This window comes from Delphinapterus leucas, chromosome 11 (genome assembly GCF_059928025.1).
Source record: "Delphinapterus leucas isolate spDelLeu-1000000601 "Yukka" chromosome 11, BTC_Dleu_Yukka2, whole genome shotgun sequence".
Lineage (NCBI taxonomy): Eukaryota > Metazoa > Chordata > Mammalia > Artiodactyla > Monodontidae > Delphinapterus > Delphinapterus leucas.
The window spans coordinates 71,451,494-71,463,768 of NC_143139.1; the positions used below are offsets into that span (position 1 = coordinate 71,451,494).

At 39.0% G+C, this 12,275-nt stretch overlaps 1 long non-coding RNA gene and 1 pseudogene across 1 annotated transcript in view; both read right to left on the reverse strand.

Annotated features, from left to right (window-relative positions):
- The window catches only part of LOC149748050 (uncharacterized), a 153,119-nt gene that overhangs the window by 28,031 nt on the left and 112,813 nt on the right, over positions 1-12,275 (reverse strand). The window lies entirely within an intron of this gene.
- The window catches only part of LOC149748051 (large ribosomal subunit protein eL30 pseudogene), a 63,357-nt pseudogene that overhangs the window by 19,077 nt on the left and 32,005 nt on the right, over positions 1-12,275 (reverse strand).

Consider the following 12,275-nt stretch of genomic DNA (forward strand, 5'->3'; position numbering starts at 1 on the left):
GGTCCCTTTTCTCCACACCCTCTCCAGCATTTATTGTTTCTAGATTTTTTGATGATGGCCATTCTGACTGGTGTGAGATGATATCTCATTGTACTTTTGATTTGCATTTCTCTAATGATTAGTGATGTTGAGCATTCTTTCATGTGTTTGTTGGCAGTCTGTATATCTTCTTTGGAGAAATGTCTATTTAGGTCTTCTGCCCATTTTTGGATTGGGTTGTTTGTTTTTCTGTTATTGAGCTGCTTGTAAATTTTGGAGATTAATCCTTTGTCAGTTGCTTCATTTGCAAGTATTTTCTCCCATTCTGAGGGTTGTCTTTTGGTTTTGTTTATGGTTTCCTTTGCTGTGCAAAAGCTTTGAAGTTTCATTAGGTCCCATTTGTTTATTTTTATTTCCATTTCTCTAGGAGGTGGGTCAAAAAGGATCTTGCTGTGATTTATGTCATAGAGTGTTCTGCCTATGTTTTCCTCTAAGAGTTTGATAGTTTCTGGCCTTACATTTAGGTCTTTAATCCATTTTGAGCTTATTTTTGTGTATGGTGTTAGGGAGTGATCTAATCTTATACTTTTACATGTACCTGTCCAGTTTTCCCAGCACCACTTATTGAAGAGGCTGTCCTTTCTCCACTGTACGTTCCTGCCTCCTTTATCAAAGATAAGGTGACCATATGTGCGTGGGTTTATCTCTGGGCTTTCTATCCTGTTCCATTGATCTATCTTTCTGTTTTTGTGCCAGTACCATACTGTCTTGATTACTGTAGCTTTGTAGTATAGCTGAAGTTAGGGAGCCTGATTCCTCCAGCTCCGTTTTTCGTTCTCAAGATTGCTTTGGCTAGTCAGGGTCTTTTGTGTTTCCATACATATTGTGAAATTTTTTGTTCTAGTTCTGTGAATAATGCCAGTGGTAGTTTGATAGGGATTGCAAATCTGTAGATTGCTTTCCAGCAGTATATTATTAACATCATTGTTCTGAGCAAAAAATTTTAGGGTACAATAGATAGTAATAGTAACAACAATTATTGCTCAAAATAATGATATATAGGAAGCTGGTATTTTTAACTTCTTTTAAGATATGTAGGGTAACTGCATCGACCATTGAAGCTTAAACTTTGCATTTTTATAACCACACATATGACATAACTTTATAGCTACACACTATTAGGATTTAATTATGAAAACCAGTGCCTTCACACAGAAGTACATTTGGGAAGAATTTTTTCTGTCATTTAGGAAAAAGAAGTATTCTATCTAATTCATGCATAATAAATCCAGATATTTAATTTTCAAATATTAAAGTGGTGGGTCTTAATTTGCTCTGCAAAATCTGGTTTACAGCAGGAGAAGACTGAGACTTAGCCTCTTTGTAAGATAATACTGATGAGAGGCTGGCTTTATGTGTAAGGAGGATGTGCTCTCTTTCAATATGCCAAGGGCCAAAACCTGGGGACTCCAGTTCTTAGAGTGCCCAGTCCACTGTTAAAATTGGGAAGAAGAAGGGTAGCTAGAGAAAAAAAGCTTACCCCTTTTTCGTGTCCAGGGACTGGGAAAAAGAAAATGGAAATCAGAAGTAGGATATCAAGGTTAACAGATATTTGGTCTTGTCTAAAGTGTCCGTAAGACATTTGGCCCATACCAAAAGGTCTTTGATATTTGGTCCTGTCCAAAATCATTTGGCACAGACCAAATATGCTCATGGACTGTTTGGATAGGACCAAACTTCAAGGACCCTTTGGCATGAACCACATGTCTTACGGATGTTTTGGACAGGACCAGATTTTAAGGACATTTTTGTGGGGACCAAATGTCGTATGACAGTTTTAGATAGGATAAAACATCCTTCAAGGGGATATCAAGTTTTGCTCTCTTCCTGAATAGGACTCAAAGAGTAAGGCATGTTCTAGAAGTTGAGAGAAAGAGCAAGGCAAGGTGCTTTTCCCTATCCCCCTACTTTCAAACTTTGGGAAGGAGCCATGTTGGTGTTGGCCTCATAGTAACCTGGAAAGGTGGCTCCTGCTTCCCTGAAGTTTAGAGTTTCTGAGCCACCCTCAGTTCCGTGTATCACAGACACTGATTCAAGAACCACTGTGACTGGGCAACAGAGGCTGGGGGTAAACAGCTAGGCCAGCAAGCCAAAGGGAGGATCCAGCAGAGACTCTGCTGCTAGCTCTAGGTTTACATAAGGCACTCAAATTGAAAGGTAGAATAATATAAAAGCACGGGGAACAATGCCAGATTTGAATTTCACCAGGAATAATCAGCAAATTTTTATATATGAATCTATTATGCATAGGAAAGCAAACGATTTGTCTTTCTGAGAATGATTTGGCTGAATTGGGCATAGACACTGAAGACATGGAACACTAATACTGCCATGTGTTGGAATTTTTTTTATTTAGTAAGGAGAGTATGCCAGTACTTCAGATTTTATCGGGTAGATAAATATGAAATAATAAACAGGTGCTTTGCTTTTTTATCTTGCTTTGCTTTCTAGAAGTGGCCAAAGGGAGAGCAGGCAGGAGGGGAACTAGAAGTGATTTTGATGGGAAAGACACATTTCTTATCATATATTTGAAAACACACTTTATGTGAATGACATATGACACCCTATTCTGTATCATCAAGGAATTAACAATTGAGCTAAAGAAATTTGTTTAGGAACACAAACCTATGATCGTAGTAGCAAAAGGGAGTGCTATTGCAAAAGCTTATTGGTTGATCAAGGATTTAGATGCAAGGTTATTAAGCAGTTTGGAGGAGAGTTCAGTATCAGAGAAGGCTCTAAGAAAGGAAGCAGGATTGATTCCTTTCTTAAAGATTATACAGCAACTTGATTAGAAGAAAAACATAGAAAGGCATGGTGAGTAGATGTGAACATTCTAGGGCTGTCCGAGTAGCATTTGCAGAAGCATAAAAAAAGAAAAAGTATCCTTTTCGGATACTTCTGGGGACTCCATGGCTGTGCTTAGGACATAACAGGAGGTAGATAGATGCAGATCAAACTGGTCATAAAGAGCTAAAAAGAGTAGTTTATTCTTTGGGAGAGAAACACTGCAGATTCACTGTAGGTTCTTGAGCAAGATGTTGGTGCCAGAAATGGAGTTCTGGGTATATTTATCACAAGGGAGAGATTAGCAAGAAAGTGAGGAGGGTGCTATCGAACTCAGTATATGGATGGGGGCAGAAGCAATGAAAAATTAAGAGAATTAAAGAATTGTCAGAATTTAATGACAGAAATATTAAATAGGGTGACCGTTAACCCTGGTTTCCCAGGAACAACTAGTTTATATCTGTTGTGTCCATGTAGTTATTGATAGCACTCCTTTCACTTAGATAATCAATTATAGTGTCATTTTATATATGGGAGAAGAGCCCAGGCAGCTGTGATGATGAAACTGCCTTGCAGCACCTCTGACAAGTACAGGGAAAATGGGCATCCAGAATGGAGAAGAATTTCATTTTTGACCTGATTAGAGGAAGGAGTAGCAGGATTTCAATGTATAAATGCCCAGTAGACAGTTAAGATAAAAGACAAACTGAGACGTGCATTCCAGAAATTGATTTCATAGTTACCTGCAGACTTCTTTAGAAAAAGCCAGTTTGTACAAAGCTCTACATTTTGATTCTGTATATGAGAAGATGGACTGAACAGGGAATTAAAGGCATCTAGCACAATCTACCAGAAGTCCATACACCACCAAAGGTCAAAAGTGAAAGACTATCATTCAGTGGAAATTTTCAATAAGAGGTTGACTGAAGGAGTCCCATGCTTTCCTCAATTTAACATTCCATCTTACTTCCCACTATTCCTCTTCATAAGTATCTGAATCTAGATGATTGTATCCAGACTAATTTGTCACTACCTGATATTAATACTGGATTCCCCTCTCCCCTTTGCCCTGGGTGTCTGTTACACCACACTCGCCCCCATTTTTTCCACCTCTCCCTTCCTAAGAGCCTTTCCTTAGCTTCTCCACATGCCCATTTCCTACCAGTGCTTTAATGCTCGTTAATTTCAAACTTCCCTGTGAAGTTTTCTTGGCAACGCCAAGACTTCACTCAGTAGTATGACCTCATAGCACTTAATATATTTAATGCTAATTGGATTCCTATTTTAATCACATATTTGCATCATGATATCCATTTTTCTATGGTGTTATATGATCTATAACTATTCAACCATTCTATTATTTAACTTTCTATACATATCTAATTTTCTCAAGGATATATGCCTTTTGAAAGTGGGGCTGCCGTCCTTCTCTTGATTTGGTGCTAGTCTGTATTTCTCAAAAACAAAGCAAAACAAACAAAGCATTTTAATGCTTTTTATACTGATGAATGAATTCAAATCTTAACACTATTGCTAATGCATTTTCAGAATATTATTTCAACCTTTACTACAAATTATGTCAATTATATCCCTTACCAAACTTACTAGAATCATCATAATCTTGAGAGATTCTGGTAATTTGAAGGCATTTGACACAAAACATGAGTTCTTTCACTTGTTTTAAAGACATTTTTTACTGGACATATAATAATAGTATCATTTACATTTAAAAATCATATTTATTTAACCTGCTACTTCATGTCATATAATACAGTATAGTGAAGTAAACAGAATATGTTCTGTTTATTTTCAGAAAACAATCCAAATTTAGAGCTGTATATTTCACCAAATTAACAAGGATACAAACTGATGCACATTTCCTAGGTGGCAATGGCACTGAGTTCAGGGTGTGATTTTCTTTCCTATTCCTTGTGAATGTATTGATGAGCTTTAATTATTTAATCATTGAACAAACCTGAGATTTTTGTTGCTCTCCCATGTCTACCACTGCTACAAGTGCATTTACAACTAGCAATCTCATAAATTGTTAAATAGAATGGCACCTCTTTGTGATAACACAGGAGGTATGAAAAAGGACAGCTTCCAGTTTTACAGAGAAACTCTGAAGGGTTATAATGAATCGAGGGTCAGAATTTGCACCATGATATATATAAAACAAACTATGGAGAGAATTATTATATTAAGATTTCATTGAATTTTCAAAGGTACCTCACAAATTCTGAATGTAGGTGTTTCTTGCATTATCTGTTTAATACAAGCTTTAGAACATAGACTGTGTCCCTGGATACAGCCAGTGTAGGTTGATCAAGAAGTTAACCTTCATGGCCTTCATCAACTACAACTTCCATGAGAGTAGGTGTAATTTACTGAACATCCATCCATCTTGACCTCCAGAAACATGAGTAATGTTCTTATATTTTTAATTTGCCCTTAGTCTGTATGTTAAAGAGCCTGTGTAAGTAGGTGGAAATTAAATGAGTAGAAATGTATGCCTGAAATTCAAATAGTGGCATGGGAAAATATTTTTACTATACTAAATACATCTCTGATGTCTTCAGGGGAAATTGAATAGTATTTTATTGACTAAGATCAAACAATCTCTAATTACCACCCAGAGGCACAAAGTGAAATTGCAACAAGTACAGGCAGCATTCGGTTGCATCACATAGGCAAGCACTATTCTAGTATGTGCCCAGGCATATCCTTGGGAGCTCACACAAGGTTTACCAGAAAGTCCATCCCCCCAGGCATTATATAGGAAGGTCTTTGTTGCCCTTCTCTGCCATGTCCGAGTTTGTTTCTTTTTACATTTGAGGTCCTCAACAAATTTCAATTAACTGGAAGGCAGAAACTAGGCTGTTCTGGTTAACTGAAGTACACAGTTGTTGTTTTTTTTTCCAACTTATATAAAATATTTATATAACCTGTCAATCCATTATCTATACTAGTAACTGCAATATCCTGAATACACATGAGTCTTTTTGGCATGATTCTTATGGTCTGCATGTTTTATTCTCCTGTATGTAAATCTTCAAGATGTCCCTATTTCCTGATGGATAAAATGCACAAGTCCTACCCTGAGACAGAAGGAACTTCCTCCAGCGTCTGACTCCAGCCTGCATTTCCTAAGATGCTCCACCTCAGGCCCTGAACTCTAGCCTTATAAAATTAGCTTCAATTCCAGAGTGTGCCGTGTCTTTCACAACCTTGTGGCTTTATCCATGGAGTCAGAGTGATTTTTTTTTTTTAAGAAGATGTTGGGGGTAGGAGTTTATTAATTAATTTATTTATTTTTGCTGTGTTGTGTCTTCGTTTCTGTGCGAGGGCTTTCTCTAGTTGTGGCAAGTGGGGGCCACTCTTAATCGCGGTGCGCGGGCCTCTCACTGTTATGGCCTCTCTCGTTGCGGAGCACAGGCTCCAGATGCGCAGGCTCAGTAGTTGTGGCTCATGGGCCTAGTTGCTCCGCGGCATGTGGGATCCTCCCAGACCAGGGCTCGAACCCGTGTCACCTGCATTAGCAGGCAGATTCTCAACCACTGCGCCACCAGGGAAGCCCCAGAGTGATTTTTAAGATTACAAATTCAGGGCTTCCCTGGTGGCCCAGTGGTTGAGAGTCCACCTGCCAGTGCAGGGGACATGGGTTCGTGCCCCGGTCTGGGAAGATCCCACATGCTGCGGAGCGGCTGGACCCATGAGCCATGGCCGCTGAGCCTGCGCGTCCGGAGACTGTGCTCCGCAACAGGAAAGGCCACAACAGTGAGAAGCCCACGTACCGCAAAAAAAAAAAGATTACAAATTCGATCATTTCCTTTCTCTCTTTTTAAATCCTTCAATGGCTTCATTGACTGTTGCTCATGGGTATATTCCTTAACCAACCCCCTCCTCCACCACCCCTCTCGAAAGCCATCTTAGGTCACTCCTGTCCCTATTGTTTATGTCCAGACCCTGCTCATCTTTGTGCGCAGCTGACTACTGCCTCAGGGCCACTAGACTGTGGTATAGTCTCTTAATGCCCTTCCTACTCCATAATCCACTTAGGGTAGTTAATTCTCCTATCAGCCTCCAGGCTTTAACTTCAGTGTCACTTCCTCAGGAAGTAGCCCTGCTTCTCTTTTATCCTCTCTATGCCCAAATTAAATCTCCTTAACAAAGATTTTTATTGTACTTTTAAAAGACAAATCACCTGTAGTTAACCCTTAGAATTCCCCGTGGGATAAAGATGCACACAGGCAGAGACCTTATTGTCTTGCTCACTCTTGTATTCTAGTATATGCAGCATATGTCCTGGCCCACGGTGGCTTTTACATGAGCATTTGATGATTGATCTATGTTGTTTCTGTTGTCTAGAATTCCACCCTCTGGTGAAAGGCTCTTCATTTTTCAAGACACAGCTCAGATGTTAACCTCTTTTGAGTAACTACCCTGGATTCCTCTCTTAGAATTTGGATTTACTTTTTTCCCCCAGAAGCACATTGTACCAGTAATCATGGGCTGGTATGGGCTTCTCATGTGGCGTGGAGGTTGTCTGTGCTCATAGGCATGAGCAGAAGAAGACAGGCTCTTCTTCAACATGTCTGTCTTTGAGGACCATGACTGTGACTCATTGTTTTCACATTGCCAGAACCTAGCGTGGCACCTACATAAAGTGAGTGCTCAAAAACTATTTTTATTAAATAATTAATGTTATTGAGTTTCTCAATCATTGCATTGATATATTTTTCTCTTTGAGTAAATGGAGTGGAGGAAGTGAATCAAACAAGGATATTAGCTGTCCTGGATTTAGTCTGAGCTTTATCACTAATTTATCAATGAAAAAAATAGTTAACCTCTCTGATATTTTATAAAATAAGGGAGATGTCAGTGATGATTTCTAATGTCTCTTCTAGCTATTAAAAAAAACTTGTAACTAAAGAAGTAGATGTAGGAGCTATAGAATGAATATAAGAATAATTTTAAATATATGATGGACATCTGCTTTTGTGACTAAATTTTTAATAACATTTTGTTCACTTCTAAATATGCCTTTATCTTAAAGAAGAATTTGGAAAAAAAGCATTTATTACTTGAAATGCAAGGACCCATTGAAAAGAACAAGTCAGGTGGCAAAATTCCCTCTATCTAGTACAATGAGTATATATTGAGGTCCTGGACTAAATGCTGGAGCAAATAAGAATAAGATGGAGCCTTACTCTTCAAAGCTGACCATCTCACAGGAGAAGCAGACGTTCAAATAATTAAATGCAGAATAATAGTTAATACTTGAGCAATTACTGTGTGCCAGGCTCTCTTCTAAGCAGTTTACAATTATCTCACTTATTCTTCACAACTTGTGTAGGAAGGTGGTATTATTATTCTTATTTTGTAGTTGAGAAAACTGAGAGGCCAAGTGACCATCTGTGGTTCAACTAGTGAGAAGTGGCAGGGCTGAGGTTTGAATCCAAGAAGTTTGGTTCCAAAGTTCATGTGCTTTAGTAGCATATTCTAAAACCCTACCTTTTCATACACAAAATAACAGATACATGCAAAAGATCATGAAATATGACAGAGAAGATCATGAAATATTACAGAGAAGAAGTAATTAATTTTGTTGAGAAAGTAGTGGTTAGGGAAGGCTTAAGGAGGCAACACCTGAAGCTGAAGATGGTACAAAGCATGGAGTTCTGAAACATGCTCTCTCTCCCACCATGTACCAGCTACATAGTGGTGGTCCAGTTACTTAATCTCTCTGAGCCTGGGTTCTCATCTTCAAAATCAAGACAATAAGACCCACATCATAGGTTTATTATGAAGATTAAATCAGATATTACATACTAATATATTTTTCCCAAATGGCTGCTACAATATTCTTGGTCTCACATGTACTTCCAGAACCTGCAATGCAGAGGTAGACTTCCAGAACCTGCAATGCAGAGGTAGAGTCTACCTCCCTCTCCTTGAACCTGGACTGGCCTTTATGACTTCTTTAGGCAATGGAATATGGTGGAAGCGATGCTATGTGACTTTTGAGGCACGTCATAGAAAGTAACACAGCTTCTACCTGATTCTTTCTTGGGATTATTGACCTTGAAACCCAGTCATGAGCTCTGAGGATGCCCAGGCCACACAGAGACAGCCAATGAAGCAGAACTAAGGTTCTTGGTCCTCATTCCTGGCTAGCTCTAACTTCCCAGCATGCCAGTGAGTTATGTAAGTTATGAAGCAAGAAATAACTGGATCATACTTAAATCAGATAATATAAAGTACTTATTGTGGTATATGACTTATAATACATGTTTAATTAAAGGTGGCAATTAACTACTAATGTTATACAGTGGAGGTTAGAATGACAGACCTGGGAGTTGGACTGCCTGGGGTTAGAGCCTAGATCTGCCACTTTCTAGCTATGTAGTTTAGGGCAAGTTACTTAACTTCTCTATGCCTCAGTTTCTCATTTGTAAATGGAGGTGATAATTGTACCCACTTCATAGTGTTGTAGTCAGAATTAAATGAGTTGCAGTTCTCCCAATAAGCTATGATTTTCATCACAGCCAAGCCTTTGTAATAGATGTTCCTCCACCTCCAACTCCTTTGTTTAGGTCTCAGTTAGCTAGACCATCCTCTAGGAAACCTTCCACCTTCCCAGTTTGGATGCCCCTCTTATGTGTTCCCATACACCCATGTGCAGACTCTGCTGACACGTGTATTGGGCACAGCTTTCTTCACTCAGAACTCCTCTGCAGGTACCTCTGTATGTGGTGAGGCCACAGCCTGTTCCTCTGTCACTGACACTGAAGCACAGATCTGTTTTAAACTCAAGTCTGCCAAATGGGAGAGAAGTCCTTTCTCCTTCCCCTGCTCCCACCTTTTTTCTCCCCATACACTGCCTTGAAGAAGACCTAAAGCAATGCTGCTTATGGTTCAGTGTGATACCAAGATCCTAAGAAACTGTCCTTTCAGATTTACCATTCATGCGTAGGGACTAGACAGGAGTCCATGGGGCTGGTCTGATAGGCAATTAGAAAGAGAAAGACCTGCTGTTTTCAGAGTTACCTCTCCTCTGTGACCATTGAAGCTCTGCTACTGCCCTAAACTTGTTCCCCAGTCTCTCTTTTTGCTCAGAATGAATTAATTCCCAGGGGGCTTCACAAATCCTTCATGTAAATAGATTTCTGAAGATCCCATTCTAAAATTTCAATGAAAATGACCAACCTGTTCTAAATCTCAGTAAGAGACATATCCCTAGGTGAAAGCTGGGCTCTCCATTGTATTAACAATTGAGAAAAATATCTCCCCTGCATACTCTGTGGCCTCCTGTGTGTGTGTGTGTGTGTGTGTGTGTGTGTGTGTGTGTGTGTGTCTGTGTATGTGTTTCTTTTAAGTGCAGGGATGATTTTTAATCCCTTATATTGTGGTAATATCTATTCTTGCTTCTCAGCCAAGTTAAATGTAGCCTCATGTGCAGAAGACAAATAAGTTAGTAGCAAAAAAAAAAAAAATGAAAAGAGAAGTTGGCCCAAGAGCACACAAAGCCATCACCAAGAGTGAATATACTGCCCAGAATGGTTCTTATAAAAATCAGAAGATTGTCCTCAAGCTAATAAAAGTTCAGAGTTAGTTACTGGAGCTTATATTCAGTATAACCCCTCCTGTTTAATCAAACATCTCATATTTTCTGGCATTTGAATGAAAATGATTCCTGGTTTTATTGCATTTTTTCAATTCAGCTAAAAGTCATAAAAGTAGCACAAATTTGTGATATGAATATTAAATATCAGTTTAGTGCTCAACACAATCCACATTCATTCTCACCTGCCATGGCCATGACCCTATTCACATTCATTCATTTATTATTTATTGAGCAGCCATAGACAGTAAGTGAACAGATGAGCAAGACTGTGTTTCAATAAGACTACATTTATAGCCATTGATATTTGAACTTGATGTAATTCCCACAAGTCACAAAATATTATTCTTTTCATTTTATTTCAGTTTCTAAAAACTATGTAAACCATTTTTAGCTCATAGGTCATCCGTTAACAGGCAGAGGGTTGGATTATGACTCATCAACTACAGTTTGCTGACCTCTGGTTTAGAGAATGTGGCATATGAGTTCCATTAAAGGATGAGTAGGAGTTTTCCAAACAGACAAGGCATTCTAGGTTGGGGTAGTAGCATTTGGCAAAGACATAAGTAGGTAAACAGGCATGAGTTTTTTGAAGAGCCATAAATAGTAGCCTTGGCACTTACAGTTGGAGCGGGTGGAAGTAAGGCAAACGAAAGGAAACTGAAGGATCCCATCACCATACTGGGTTTTTGGCCTTTACTAAGTAGAATGTGGGAAACCATTGTAGAATCTGTAACATAAGGAGTTTTAAATTTAGAAAGGTCACTCTAGCAGCAAGGCAGAAAGCCGATGAGAGTAGTCCAAGAGAGAAAGAAAAAAAAATGAGAAAATTATTCGTAGTTCAGCAAAAGACACACTCTTAGTTTCATGAAATTGTTTTCTCTACACATGCCACGTCCTTGACTAACTCAGAACCATTGCAGATGTTATTCCTTCTTTCTGGATTTTTTTACTTTTCTTTTATCACTTAACTCCTTTTCATCCTTTGAATTTCAGTTTCAATGTCACTTCTCCAGAAAAACCTTCATTTACCCTTCAGATCAGGATATACAGCCCTGTGACAGACAGTAGGATCTTGTACTTTGTTGTAGCAGTGATCGCACCCAGGATATCTACTCAATGTCTGCCTTCTGTGCTAGACTTTAAGCCACATGTCCACCACTGTACCCTGGTGCCTACTTCATAGTAGATGCTCAGTGAATATTTGCAGTGGCCATGAGGTTGAAAGAGAGGAGATTACAAAGCAGAACTGACAGGATTTTATGGCTGAATGGTTGACATGATGGGATAATATAAAGTTAAGGATAATTCCTAGATTGGGGTGACAGAATTCTTGGTGGGACAGTGATAGAGAATAGAGGATGCAAATCATGTTTGAGGCGGCTTGGAAATGTTGATTTTTTGAAGTTCCTGTGGGACCCCTAAGGAGACACACCAGAAGACATTATGTCTGTTTTCTACTAGGCTAAGCTGATCATTTCACATCTGTACTAGTGATTGCAATAACCTATGTCCTAGTTCCTGTTTCGAATTCTTCCTATCCAACATATGCTAAGATTTTGAGCTCTTTTCCAAAAACATCACTTCTGTTGTGTTATCCCCTGCTTCAGAAGTCGGTAGAAGGCGAATTGAAAGTCATGTTTTCTCAACGCAGAATCCAAGCCCCCTTCAATTAACTTCCTTTCACTGTTTTGCCTTAATTTCTTGATTCCTCAACATAAATATTCCCTGATCAGACTGGTCATCTAATTTGCCTCTGTTTTTCACCATTCTGTTTTCTGTCTTGTCTTGTGCTGCTCCTCTATCTGGAATTCTCTTTTTGACC